Genomic DNA, 13,720 nt, shown 5'->3' on the forward strand with positions numbered 1-13,720 from the left:
GCTTCTAGGGTTAATTTTAGCTGTAGTGTAGTAGACAACCCCAAGTATTGATCCAGGCCCATTTTGGTATATTTCATGCCACCATTTCACGGCCAAATGCGATCAAATTTAAATTTATTTATTTTTTTCACAATTTTAGGTTTCTCACTGAAATTATTTACAAACAGCTTGTGCAATTATGGCACAAATGGTTGTAAATGCCTCTCTGGGATCCCCTTTCTTTAGAAATAGCAGACATGTATGGCATTGGCATCACTTTTTGGTAATTAGAAGGCTGCTAAATGCCGCTGCGCATCACACGTGTTTTATGGCTAGCAGTGAAGGGGTTAATTAGGTAGTTTGTAGGGAGCTTGCAGGGTTAATTTTAGCTTTAGTGTAGAGATGATCCTCCCACCTGACACATCAGACCCCCTGATCCCTCCCAAACAGCTTCCTTCCCTCCCCCACCCCACAATTGTCCCCGCCATCTTAAGTACTGGCAGAAAGTCTGCCAGTACTAAAATAAAAGGTATCTTTGAATATTTTTTTATAGCATATTTACATATGCTGCTATGTAGGATTCCCCCTTAGCCCCCAACCTCCCTGATCCCCCCCAAAACTGCTCTCTAACCCTCCCCCTCTGCCTTATTGGGTGCCATCTTGGGTACTGGCAGCTTTCTGCCAGTACCCAGTTGGCAAAAAAAAATGGTTTTTATTATTTTTATTTTATTTTTTTCTGTAGTGTAGCTTCCCCCCACATAACAACACCCCACCAGCCGAACCGATCTTTCTAAATTAAATATAATCGCCCAGTTTTTTCCCCACTTCTAACTAAAATATTTCTGTAGTATAGCGGTTCCCACCCGCTCCCTCCCCGTGCACGCGCCCGCCCCCGCCACCCCGTGCAGGTGCGCACGCCTGTGCATGCCCCTGGCCATCCCAGCCCACGATCCCGCCCCCCTCCGCATCACAAGGGCCATCGATGGCCGCCACCCGCCTCCCACACCGTCTCCCACCCACCAACGAACTTAGCCGTTAATGTCCGGTGCAGAGAGGGCCACAGAGTGGCTCTCTCTGCATCGGATGGCTAAAAATGGTTATTGCAGGATGCCTCGATATCAAGGTATCACTGCAATAACCGGAAAGCAGCTGGAAGCGAGCAGGATCGCTTCCAGCTGCTTTCCACACCGAGGACGTACAGGGTACGTCCTCAGACGTTAACTGCCTTTTTTTTGAGGACGTACCCTGAACGTCCTTGGTCGTTAAGGGGTTAATTAATGATTGCTCATGTGTCGATAAGCAGAACTGCTATTGACTCTTATTGAGGAAAAGTAACAAGCTTAAGAAGCAATTGTTTTCTCCTCAGTACAAGAATATATGTTGAAAAAACGTATACATTTTTTAAATTCCCCTTTTAGATGCAACCAATGAATGACTTTAATTTACCTAAATATATTGTGCTATGTATTATGTTCTCAAGATATAAAGTTTTAAAAATGAAAATCCCTTTACAAGTTGCCCCTTAGTGCACTGGTTTTCACACCTGTTCTCAAGCCTCCCCAACAGGCCAGGTTTTCAGGATTACCTTGGAAGAGAGCAGGAAAAATAACCATGTTTACTAATCAGCTGATTATTTCACCTGTGCTCTGGTTCAGATATCCTCAAAATGTGGCCTGTTATGGAGGCCTGAGGGGAGGTTTGAAAACCAATGCTCTAGGGCTGTTATGTAAATATAATATTTCTAAAAAATGCAACACGTTGAGGCTTGTTTGTAAAAAAGCATTGCTGAACTTTTATTCACCTGTAAAAAAAAAATAAAGATAAAATAATCTACTGGAAATATTTAAATTGGAATCCCATAAATGTATCAGCATGTTTTAATAGTTTGGGACAGAACCACCCACATCCAGAAAGCATTTTTGTTCTGGGAAAAAAATATATATGATGTTTATTATTAAGTCATTAATTTGCTGCAACACAATATCACATGATGGAAGAAATGTATTCAGATAAAGTAAAAATGTACAACTTGTCATTTATGTATTCAACAAGTAGGGAAAGCTCTGTTTCGCAAAGTTTACATATATTTTGTGATAAACCGTTCATGTTTATGAATTGACAATATCAAGTGACAACAGCAAATACATGGTTTTCCAACTCCATAAAAGAAAAAAACATTGGGGTCAATTTATTATTGTGCGGACGGACATGATACGATGTAGCGTATTATGTCCGCCGCACATCGATAAATGCAGACAGCTGTTGGCATTTATCATTGCACCAGCAGTTCTTGTGAACTGCTGGTGCAATACCGCCCCCTGCAGATTTGCGGCCAATTGGCCGCTAGCAGGGGGTGTCAATCAACCCGATCGTATTCGATTGGGCTAATTGCTGTCCGCCATCTCAGAGGTGGCGGACAAGTTAAGGAGCAGTGGTCTTCATAAAACGACCCCATTATCTCAGATTGCGCTGAGCACTACATTTGTAAAAAGAGCTCAATGAGCAGGCTACTACTGCTTCCTATTGAAAGTATAGAGAGGGCACTACAAAAGTATCAGTTATCATACAAAATTAAAAAATAAATTGAACAGTAGGAAAAGTCTCAGGACTCAAAGGACCCCTTTTTATTATTATTCAAAGTCACTGGGAGCTCAATATGCTGTGTCTTCACAGCCAATGTGACCGTACTTTCACCATATATCAATCATTGACAGCGATAAGCTATTTTCAACAATGCGCTATTTAGGAGTATAAAGAAGAAAAGCATACACAGTGCTCAAGCCTTACCAGTAGGCTGTGGGATGATCTCTGGAGTAATTTTCTGCCCTCTTTGGTCGGTCCACAGGAGCTATCTCAGCTTCACACAGATAGCCGCAGAACCGCCACCCCTGACTTGTTTCTGCTCCCTCCGTCAACCACTGGCAATAGCTGATGACGTCATCAGTGCTCCAGGTATCCACTTCTCAAAGCGCTCAGTGTTGCTTGTGCTACTTATACCATAAGCCTCCCAGGGTCTGATATCGATCTTATATACCTGTGCTCACTCTCCCCCAAATTCAATAGCAATATTTGTATAAACGAAGAGTTAGGAGCACCAGGCAAATTCCATAAATAAAATATAACTTTTATTAAGCATACAACAGCTTCTTGTTAAAAAAAAAGAAAGAAACATCTCAGAAAACATCAAAAACTGACAAGAGTAGAGTCCATGCTAACGCGTTTTGGCATTAGCCGTAGTCATAGCATGTAGGAACTGCATACATTGATTCTATTTAAAAGGCCTAACTCATTCTGATAGGTTAATTAAAAACAACATACTCTTCTTCTGATTGGATAAGATGTTAGACTGTCTCCTAACAGATCAATGAAAAAGGTGAGTCTAGGAAAACATTAGAAATATTAACTGTTGCTATGCTGACAAGTGTAGCATTAATGTTGCAAAGGTGAGAACAAACAAATATATATATATATATATATATATATATATATATATATATATATATATATATATATATATAATATATATTGGCTGTTCCGATCAGCCAATAGAATGTGAGCTCAATCTGATTGGCTGATTGGATCAGCCAATCCGATTGAACTTCAATCTGATTGGCTGATTCAATCAGCCAATCAGATTTTTCCTACCTTAATTCCGATTGGCTGATAGAATCCTATCAGCCAATCGGAATTCGAGGGACGCCATCTTGGATGACGTCACTTAAAGGAACCGTCATTCTTCATTAGTCTGTCGGTAGAAGAGGATGGCTCCGCGACGGCTCGTCTGAAGATAGCTCCGCTCCACTCCGGATGGATAAAGATTGAAGACGCCGCCTGGATGATGACTTCAATCGGATGGAAGACTTCTTCAGCGCCCCTTGGATGATGACTTCAGTTGGATGGAAGACTTCTTCAGCGCCCCTTGGATGATGACTTCAGTCAGATGGAAGACTTCTTCAGCGCCCCTTGGATGAAGACTTCAGCCGCTGCGGATCCCCTCTTCTGTTACATCGGTGGTCGGCTGGCTGAAGACAGCTAAAGGTAGGATGATCTTCAGGGGGGTAGTGTTAGGTTTATTTAAGGGGGGTTTGGGTTAGATTAGGGGTATGTGGTTGTGGGTTTTAATGTTGGGGGGGTTGTATTTTTTTTTACAGGCAAAAGAGCTGTTTTCTTTGGGGCATGCCCCGCAAAAGGCCCTTTTAAGGGCTGGTAAGGTAATAGAGCTGGTAACTTTTTAATGTAGAATAGGGTAGGGCATTTTTTTTATTTTGGGGGGCTTTGTTATTTTATTAGGGGGCTTAGATTAGGTGTAAGTAGCTTAAAATTGTTGTAATATTTTTGAAATTTTTGTAACTTATTTTTTTTATTTTTTGTACTTTAGTTAGTTTATTTAAATGTATTTAATTGTAGTTATTTGTAGGTAATTTATTTAATTAATTTAATGATAGTGTAGTGTTAGGTTTAATTGTAACTTAGGTTAGGATTTATTTTACAGGTAATTTTGTATTTCTTTTAGCTAGGTAGTTATTAAATAGTTAATAGCTATTTAATAACTATTCTAACTAGCTAAAATAAATACAAAGTTACCTGTAAAATAAATATAAATCCTACAATAGCTACAATGTAATTATTAATTACATTGTAGCTATCTTAGGGTTTATTTTACAGGTAAGTATTTAGTTTTAAATAGGAATAATTTATTTAAGTATAGTGTAGTGTTAGGTGTAATTGTAACTTAGGTTAGTTTTTATTTTACAGGTAAATATCTCTTTATTTTAACTAGGTAGCTATTAAATAGTTAATAACTATTTAATAGCTATTGTACCTAGTTAAAATAAATTGAAATTTGCCTGTAAAATAAAAATAAATCCTAAAATAGCTACAATATAATTATTATTTATATTGTAGCTATATTAGGGTTTATTTTAAAGGTAAGTATTTAGTTTTAAATAGGATTAATTTACGCCTAGATTTAGAGTTTGGCGGTAGCCGTCAAAACCAGCGTTAGAGGCTCCTAACGCTGTTTTTTACCGCCCGCTGGTATTTGGAGTCAGTCATTAAAGGGTCTAACGCTCATTTTGCAGCTGTGACTTTTCCATACCGCAGATCCCCCTATGCCAATTGCGTATCCTATCTTTTCAATGGGATCTTTCTAATGCCGGTATTTAGAGTCTTGGCTGAAGTGAGCTTTAGAACTCTAACGACAAAACTCCAGCCACAGAAAAAAAACAGGAGTTAAGAGCTTTTTTGGCTAACGCCGGTTCATAAAGCTCTTAACTACTGTGCTCTAAAGCAGTGTTTTTCAACCAGTGTGCCGTGGCACACTAGTGTGCCGTGAGAGATCCTCAGGTGTGCCACGGCAGACTGACAACAGTGTGACATATTTTTTAAACTTTGCTTGTTTTTTACTCCCAGTGCAGGGGTAGTTTGTAGGAGGCATGGCATAACAGCACAATACATACATTATGTGTGTGTTTGTGTGTATGTGTATATATATATGCTGTATTAGGCTACAATGTGTGATTTTTTTTAAATTTTTGGATGGTGGTGTGCCACAGGATTTTTTAATGTAAAAAAGTGTGCCATGGCAAAAAAAAGGTTAAAAATCACTGCTCTAAAGTACACTAACACCCATAAACCACCTATGTACCCCTAAACCGAGGCCCCCCCACATCGCCGCCACTCGATTACATTTTTTAACCCCTAATCTGTCGACCGCACCCCGCCGCCACCTACGTTATACTTATGTCCCTAATCTGCTGCCCCTAACACCGCCAACCCCTATATTATATTTATTAACCCCTAATCTGCCCCCTCAACATCGCCGACACCTACCTACACTTATTAACCCCTAATCTGCCGACCGGACCTAGCCGCTACTATAATAAAGTTATTAACCCGCTAATCCGCCTCACTCCCACCCCAATAACTCTATAATAAATAGTATTAATCCCTAATCTGCCCTCCCTAACATCGCCGCCACCTAACTTCAAGTATTAACCCCTAATCTGCCGACCGGACCTCACCGTTACTATAATAAATGTATTAAACCCTAAAGCTAAGTCTAACCCTAACACTAACACCCCCTAAATTAAATATAATTTAAATCTAACAAAATAAATTAACTCTTATTAAATAGATTATTCCTATTTAAAGCTAAATACTTACCTGTAAAATAAACCCTAATATAGCTACAATATAACGAATAATTATATTGTAGCTATTTTAGGATTAATATTTATTTTACTGGCAACTTTGTAATTATTTTAACCAGGTACAATAGCTATTAAATAGTTAATAACTATTTAATAGCTACCTAGTTAAAATAATTACAAAATTACCTGGAAAATAAATCCTAACCTAAGTTACAATTAAACCTAACACTACACTATCAATAAATTACTTAAATAAAATACCTACAATTATCTACAATTAAACCTAACACTACACTATCAATAAATTAATTAAATACAATACCTACAAATAAATACAATTAAATAAACTAACTAAAGTACAAAAAATAAAAAAGAACTAAGTTACAAAAAATAAAAAAATATTTACAAACATTAGAAAAATATTACAACAATTTTAAACTAATTACACCTACTCTAAGCCTCCTAATAAAATAACAAAGCCCCCCAAAATAAAAAAATGCCCTACCCTATTCTAAAATTAAAATAGAAAAGCTCTTTTACCTTACCAGCCCTTAAAAGGGCCCTTTGCGGGGCATGCCCCAAAGAATTCAGCTCTTTTGTCTGTAAAAAAAACCATACAATACCCCCCCAACATTACAACCCACCACCCACATACCCCTAATATAACCCAAACCCCCCTTAAATAAACCTAACACTAAGCCCCTGAAGATCTCCCTACCTTGTCTTCACCACACCGGGTCCCGATCTGTCCAGAAGAGCCTCCAAAATCTTCATCCAAGCCCAAGCGGGGGCTGAAGAGTGACGTCCATCCTCCGGCTGAAGTCTGGATCCAAGCGGCGGCTAAAGAATTCCATCTTCGGGCAGAAGTCTTCATCCTATCTGGGCAGAAGAGTCGATCCGGACCGGCAAACATCTTCATCCAAGCCGCATCTTCTATGTTCTTCCGTCCGATGACGACCGGCTCCATCTTGAAGACCTCCGGTGCGGATCCATCCTCTTCTTGCGACGTCCTAAGTCCAAATGAAGGTTCCTTTAAATGACGTCATCCAAGATGGCGTCCCTCGAATTCCGATTGGCTGATAGGATTCTATCAGCCAATCGGAATTAAGGTAGGAAAATTCTAATTGGCTGATGGAATCAGCCAATCAGAATCAAGTTCAATCCGATTGGCTGATCCGATCAGCCAATCAGATTGAGCTCGTATTCTATTGGGTGATCGGAACAGCCAATAGAATGCAAGCTCAATCTGATTGGCTGATCGGATCAGCCAATCGGATTGAACTTGAATCTGATTGGCTGATTCCATCAGCCAATCAGAATTGTCCTACCTTAATTCCGATTGGCTGATAAAATCCTATCAGCCAATCGGAATTTGAGGGACGCCATCTTGGATGACATCATTTAAAGGAACCTTCATTCGGACTTCAAGATGGAGCCGGTCGTTATCGGATGGAAGAAGATGGTTGCCGGTCCGGATCTACTCTTCTGCCCGGATAGGATGAAGACTTTTAAGGGCTGGTAAGGTAAAAGAGTTTTCTATTTTAATTTTAGAATAGGGTAGGGCATTTTTTTATTTTGGAGGGCTTTGTTATTTTATTAGGGGTCTTAGAGTAGGTGTAATTAGCTTAAAATTGTTGTAATATTTTTATTATGTTTGTAATTAATTTTTTTATTTTTTGTAACTTAGATTTTTTTATTTTTTGTACTTTAGTTAGTTTATTTAATTGTATTTATTTGTAGGTATTTTATTTAATTAATTTATTGATAGTGTAGTGTTAGGTTTAATTGTAGATAATTGTAGGTATTTTATTTAATTAATTTTTTGCTAGTGTAGTGTTAGGTTTAATTGTAACTTAGGTTAGGATTTATTTTACAGGTAATTTTGTAATTATTTTATCTAGGTAGCTATTAAATAGTTCTTAACTATTTAATAGCTATTGTACCTGGTTAAAATAAATACAAAGTTGCCTGTAAAATAAATATAAATCCTAAAATAGCTACAATATAATTATAATTTATATTGTAGATATATTAGGGTTTATTTTACAGGTAAGTATTTAGCTTTAAATAGGAATAATTTATTTAATAAGAGTTAATTTATTTCGTTAGATTTAAATTATATTTAATTTAGGGGGGTGTTAGGGTTAGACTTAGCTTTAGGGGTTAAAAAATTTATTAGAGTAGCGGTGAGGTCAGGTCAGCATATTAGGGGTTAATACTTGAAGTTAGTTGTCGGCGATGTTAGGGAGGGCAGATTAGGGGTTAATACTATTCATTATAGGGTTAGTGAGGTGGATTAGGGGTTAATACATTTATTATAGTAGCGGTGAGGTCCGGTCGGCAGATTAGGGGTTAATAATTGTAGGTAGGTGGAGGCGACGTTGTGGGGGGCAGATTAGGGGTTAATAAACATAATATAGGGGTCAGCGGTGTTATGGGCAGCAGATTAGGGGTACATAGGTATAATGTAGGTTGCAGCGGTGTACGGAACGGCAGTTTAGGGGTTAATAATAATATGCAAGGGTCAGCGACAGATTAGGGGTTAATAAGTGTAAGGTTAGGGGTGTTTAGACTCGGGGTTTATGTTAGAGTGTTAGGAAGTGTTTCCCCATAGGAAAACAATGGGGCTGCGTTAGGAGCTTAACGCTGCTTTTTTGCAGGTGTTTGGTTTTTTTCAGCTCAAACTGCCCCATTGTTTCCTATGGGGGAATCGTGCACGAGCACGTTTTTGAAGATGGCCACGTTTGTAAGCACCGCTGGTATTGAGAGTTGCAGTGGCGGTAAATATAATATATATGCTCCCTTTTTGGAGCCTAACACAGCCATTCTGTGAACTCTAAATACCAGCGGTATTTAAAAGGTGCGGGAGAAAAATAGCATGCGTTAGCTACGCGGGTCGTTACCGACAAAACTCTAAATCTAGCCGTTAGTTAATAAGAGTTATAATATTTAGAGGTATTTAATTAATATTTAAGTTAGGGGGTGTTAGGGCTAGGATAGGGGTTAATAAATGTATTATAGGTGGCAGCTGTGTAGGGGGGGCAGGATAGGGGTTAATAAATTTATTATAGTGGCGGCGGGGTCCGGGAGCAGCAGTTTAGGGGTTAACATATTTATTAAAGTGGTGGCAGGTCCAGGAGTGGCGGTTTAGGGGTTAACATATTTATTATAGTGGCGGTGGGGTCCGGGAGTGGCGGTTTAGGGGTTAACATATTTATTAGAGTGGTGGTTTAGGGGTTAATCAGTTTATTAGAGTGGCGGCGGGGTCCGGGAGCAGTGGTTTAGGGGTTAATCAGTTTATTAGAGTGGCGATGGGCTCCGGGAGCGGCGGTTTAGGGGGTAATAACTTTAGTTGCGGCGGTGTAGGGGTGGACAGATTAGGGGTTAATATGTATAATGTAGCTTGCAGTGGGCTCCGGGAGCAGCGATTTAGGGGGTAATAACTTTATTTAGTTGCGGAGGTTTAGGGGGGGACAGATTAGGGGTGTTTAGACTCGGGGTACATGTTAGGGTGTTAGGTGCAGACAATTCCCATAGGAATCAATGGGATGTCGGGCAGCAGCGAACATGAACTTTCGCTATGGTCAGGCTCCCATTGATTCCTATGGGATCCGCCGCCTCCAGGGCGGCGGATTGAAAACCAGGTACGCTGGGCCGGAAAAGCGTACCTGCTAGTTTTTTGATAACTCCCAAAAGTAGTCAGATTGGGCCGAACTTGTGTGCGGAACATATGGAGTGACGTAAGAATCGATCTGTGTCGGACTGAGTACGGCGGATCGAAGCTTAAATCACAAAATTCTACTTTTGCCGGTGTAAAGGGCTTGATAACTTAGGCGAATCAGCCTCGCCACAAATATGCTGCGGAATTCCAGCGTATTTGAGGTTGACGGCTTGATAACTAGAGGCCAATGCCACCGCATGTTTAAAATATAACTTTTCAGAGATACAATTTCTTTTTAACCTGGTAAACTGCCCTTTCGCTACAGAACCAAATACTCATTTGGGATGATTACTTTGGGCATGAATCAATGTATTACCCTTAGTACAACACTTTAAAATTCAACATCACAAATGTCCCACATCTCTTAGATGGACAGTGATAGAAAAAATACATAATGACAAAAGAGGACAAAGCAGAGAATCTAAATTAGCACTCCGAGAGGTATTCTGGATTCTGTAACAGGATTTAATTAACCCTGTGATACACTTGAGCTTGTGAATGTAATTTTTAGTTAACAGTGTATAGCTTTGCAATAAACTTTGTCTATAGCATGCTTGTCTCAATAAAAGCTGCTATGTAAATGTTAGTTTGCATATTAACATTGCTATTTGCTATTTGATTAAAAGCTACACCAACAGTAAGAAATACATTCTTTTAGAAAGACACATAACTTACTATAAATGAAAGATATATTTTAAATCTTTCATATATTCTTCTATATATAAAGAAGAGTACTTTACTATATATATATATATATATATATATATGTTAAATCTTTTCACATGTTTTTACTGAAAATGTATAACAGTATTCAGATATATGTTTAAACAAAATACTTCTGCAAAATATAAAATGTATAACTGTATTCAAATATATGTTTTCATAAAGTTCTTTTACAATATATAAGATTTATAACTATGTTTAGTGGAATTAAAATAATAACAAATGATGTTATATGATATTCTGTACTGAAACTAAAATGGAGGATTGTTTAACCATGTATTAGAAAATCCTAAGATGGATGCTCATTGCAATAATTACAAGTGCGTATGTCTAAACTCTTGTATAACAGATTTTCAAGACCACGTTGTTGATGTACAAAACTGTTGATGCTAGAATAAGTTAAACAAAATTTGTTGATGTTATAATGATGCCAAAAATACATATAAAAAGAAAACAATAAATGATGACATCATCCTAATAAAAAACACTATAAATACACCTTGTTGTAAACATGAGGTAGGTGACTGACACGTCATTCTAGAGCATCTAAGTGATTAGGTGACTGGTTGCAAAGAAGTCATTTCGAGTAGTATGTAAACAATTGTTATTGAAAGCAAGTTTAACTGATAGTCTTTTAACTCTGTGTGTATTTTGGATTTAAATTAATTTAATTTTATATTACTTCTGTAAGCTAATTTTTCTGTATAACAAATTGAAAAACAGAATACCTCTAGGACTCAATTCTGAATATGATGTGATAAATTTCTGGCAGTAGAACAGCAGCCATAATCATAATAATCACACATTTTCAGAATTAGTACATATTCTCACATCTTTTTTCATCTTCATCTTTATCTTGACTAGAGATTTTCAAAGAATAGTTTGGAAGGTAAATATGTCAAGTTCAACCATTCTAGCTGTATAATATGGTGATGAGTTCAGATAATATTCAAGAAAATATAATAACTGTTTATTTTTGAACAACTGATTATCGGATAGATACATACATAGTAGATAACATAGTAACATAGTAGATAAGGTTGAAAAAAGACTGAAGTCCATCGAGTTCAACCTATACAAATCTAAAATACTTACAAAAAGCTCCAGTTAAGATTAAATAACCCCATTATAATGTGACCCATTTAATACTAGCAATCATATCCATGAATTTTGTTTATATACAGAAATTTATCCAGACTATTTTTAAATGTATCTATGGTATTGGCATTCACTACCTCCTTTGGTAATGAGTTCCACAATTTTATTGCTCTTACAGTGAAAAAATGTTTCTGTTGCAGGAGATTAAATCTCCTTTCCTACAACCTTAAATTATGACCTCTTGTCAGAAACTATTTTCTTGGAATAAACAGAGCTTCTGCCATCTCTGTATATGGGCCTTGAATATATTTATATAAAGTAATCATGTCACCTCTCAAGCGCCTTTTTTCTAAAGAAAACAGACCCAGTTTGGCTAGCCTCTCCTCATAGGTTAATTTCTCCAATCCCCTTATTAGCTTTGTGGCCCTTCTCTGAACTTTTTCTAGTTCTGCAATATCTTTTTTAGCAATTGGTCCCCAGAACTGCACTCCAAACTCAAGGTGAGGTCTTACCAGGGCTTTATATAATGACAGAATTATGCTTTCCTCCCTTGAATCAATGACTCTTTTAATACATGCTAGTATCTTATTAGCCTTTGAAGTCGCTGCCCTGCATTGTGCACCCATCTTTAGCTTGTTATCTATTACTACTCCCAAATCCCTTTCCTCCTGTGTTTGGCTAAATCTTGTCCCATTTAAAAAATACGTAGCCTGATACTGAGGGGGCGGAGCCGGCCGAGAGTGAACATGGCTGCAGGTACTAGGAGCTCTGGCTGAATACTACCCCCTACGAGCAGCATAGAATAACAGCCCACACTTCGTGAGAGAGAAGGGAGAGGAGCTAAAGCAAAGAGATGGTAATCGGGATTCTTCCATAGTAACCCAGAAGCGGCCCCGCTCATAAGCATAAAATTAAAACAGGTCGATGGCAAACCTCCAAGGTGGAAAGAAATTCAAGGGACGGGAGGATCACCGCCCCGCTACGCCAAGGCATGCTGAAAGGAAAGAGAGCGGGACAGAAGTACCTGTATGGAGCTCGATAGCTAGAGCTAACAAGCTAGCAGAGCGGAGGGAGGAACGACCAGAGCCGCGAGATTGGAGTGTGGAGAGACATCCCTTTAGCGCTACGAAACTTCCAGATGAGATAGGTATATAGGTGGAATCATTGCTGCCGGTCTCATCTGGGGCGGGTGTCGTCTGCAAAGCCTGCGGTGTCTCTCGGAGCAGAAAGCTGTTGGCCAGCTCGAGTTGCTGGAGGAGCCCCGATCCCTTTCACTGGAATCCTGGGAAAGAAACTGGGTTGCAAGGAAAAAACTCCCAAGGACCCTTAAAATAGCAAGTATTTTCTTTGCCTATACCAGTATTGGATAAAATAGTAAGCAGTATTACTCTATACCAAAGGTAATAAGGAAAAGGAATGCTTTTAGGTTGATATATCTTGGCAATAACGCATATTGAGACTTTAACACTAAGAGGCTACTTACTGCTAAAGGTTTAATACTCTTGCATGCACAGTGAAATGCTAGTTATATTAAATGTATGAGCAATTATATGTTCCATATATTTGGCCTATACTATACAGTGAGGATTTGTAGTACTGTGGACTGCCTTAAGTGATTTATACAAATAAAACCATATATTTAAAATTAAGGCAATTTAAGGGAATAACTAAAAAGAAGAGGAATATAACTCAATGTACGTTTAGAAACACTCACTTAATTAAGCCCTATACTGAATGGAAAGCTAATTTAAGGGAGCATATTACTTGCTTAACAATTGAAAGTACTACAAACAAACAGCCAAAAGGCGAGTTACAAAGGGCAAGGGATAGAGGTGGTGGTGATAAGAGGGGTGAAACCCAGCAAAAAAAGTACATACAGTTTCTTGGACATCCCTTATATTAAAAGGAAAGAGAAAGGAAAGAAAGAGAGAAGGAAAGAAGGGAACAGAGAAATAAAGGAAGAAATCAAAAATATATATCTTATCCCCCCTTTTTTTTTTTGTTAACATAAGACTAATTCTCTATAATCTGGATAGGGGCGAGCCCA

Source organism: Bombina bombina, chromosome 10 (genome assembly GCF_027579735.1).
Source record: "Bombina bombina isolate aBomBom1 chromosome 10, aBomBom1.pri, whole genome shotgun sequence".
In the NCBI taxonomy this organism is placed as follows: domain Eukaryota; kingdom Metazoa; phylum Chordata; class Amphibia; order Anura; family Bombinatoridae; genus Bombina; species Bombina bombina.